Source organism: Mustela putorius, unplaced genomic scaffold (assembly GCF_011764305.1).
Source record: "Mustela putorius furo isolate JIRA1106 unplaced genomic scaffold, ASM1176430v1.1 tig00003987_pilon_pilon_pilon, whole genome shotgun sequence".
Lineage (NCBI taxonomy): Eukaryota > Metazoa > Chordata > Mammalia > Carnivora > Mustelidae > Mustela > Mustela putorius.
Genome location: NW_025422126.1, coordinates 16,106,627 through 16,108,271, shown reverse-complemented (window position 1 = coordinate 16,108,271; position 1,645 = coordinate 16,106,627). Strand labels below are relative to the sequence as shown.

The 1,645-nt window shown below is 40.8% G+C and overlaps 1 pseudogene; it reads left to right on the top strand.

Moving 5' to 3' along the window:
• The first annotated feature begins 1,149 nt into the window (after positions 1-1,149).
• Positions 1,150-1,645, top strand: LOC106006933 (annotated as a pseudogene).

Sequence of the window (1,645 nt, the reverse complement as noted above, 5' to 3'; positions counted from 1 at the left end):
TTTCCATCTAAGAATTTTTTTTCTACCTATGAGCAAGACCCTAATAAGTGTGAATTGCTGAATCAAGATATATCCAAATGTTACCAAAACTAAAGGTGAATTTGGTCACATATGAGAATCATCAGTGCTCAACAATTATTGAGTATCTATTGCATGCAAATTACAGCTTAATCTATAAGGATGTCATGATTTAGGGAGGAACCATATAGAACCCTGAGGCAGGGAAGACTGTGATAATCATATTAGAGATTCAAACAACATTCTATGGGATTCTGATGGAAACAAAAGTTAATTCTGATTAGAATGATCAAGTCAACAACTTATGGGATGAAAACAGTCTGTGCAAATCAGGATAACCAGCTAATGAATGTTGGACAGAATAGAGAGTAGATTGAGTAATAACAATTACATGTCAGCTGGTTATTTTGCCCTGCAATGGCCTTAAGCTCTGAGTGATAAGGAAGTGAGAAAGTAGAAGAAGGAAGTATGGCAGGACCTAGAGGGAAGGAATTTATTCTTGTAAAAGGAGGAGGAGAAGTGGAACCAAAGGCAGGAGAAAGAGGGGTAAAGATCATGGGTGTAGTATCTTCCTGAGTCTCTTTAGTTCCAAAATTGGGGAAGGAAAGAAGAGAGCCAACCATGGACCCAAAGGAAGGCTTGGTGTCAAAACAAGGAGAAAACACAAGAAATAGAATATTTCACACAGGAACTTTGCTATGGTACCACTGCTTATAAAATGTTTGTACCAGGAACATTTTACTTATGATACAGATAAAAGGGTGGCGAAGCCACAGTTATAGAAAAATGTCTAAGGGAAAATGTTATTACAGTTATTGTTAGAACTATTCACAACAATTCCCACTCTCCATTAATGCACAAGAGAGTACTGAACTTCCCACCTCTTTTAAGACTGATTGCTGAGGCTAGGACTTCTAGTACTAAGACTGATGTGGCTAGTGGCTTTTTTTGGCTAATAAAATGCGAGTGGGAGGGACAAACAGGCTAGAATGAATGAGAATTACTTCTTACCCACTGAGATTTGGGATTTAAGTCTAAGCTAAGCTATCTTTCTTAATGCAATTATCCATAAATAAAAAGATTCCTAATATTTTCGTAAAGAAAGATTTGTGGGCTTTCCCTTTTACGAGGATGGCGCCGAAAGCTAAGAAGGAAGCCCCCGCCCCTCCCAAAGCCGAAGCCAAAGCAAAGGCTTTGAAAGCCAAGAAAGCGGTGCTGAAAGGCATCCGCAGTCACAAAAAAAGGAAGATCCGCACATCATCTACCTTCCGATGACCCAAGACTCTGCGTCTCAGAAGGCAGCCCAAATACCCTCGAAAGAGCGCCCCCAGGAGAAACAAGCTTGACCACTGTGCCATCATCAAGTTCCCCCTGACTACTGAGTCAGCCATGAAGAAAATAGAAGACAACAACACACTTGTGTTCATTGTGGATGTCAAGGCCAACAGGCACCAGATCAAACAGGCTGTGAAGAAGCTCTATGACATTGATGTAGCCAAGGTTAACACCTTAATCAGGCCTGATGGAGAGAAGAAGGCATACGTTCGGCTGGCCCCTGACTATGATGCTTTGGATGTTGCCAACAAAATTGGGATCATCTAAACTGAGTCTAGCTGCCTAAATCTAA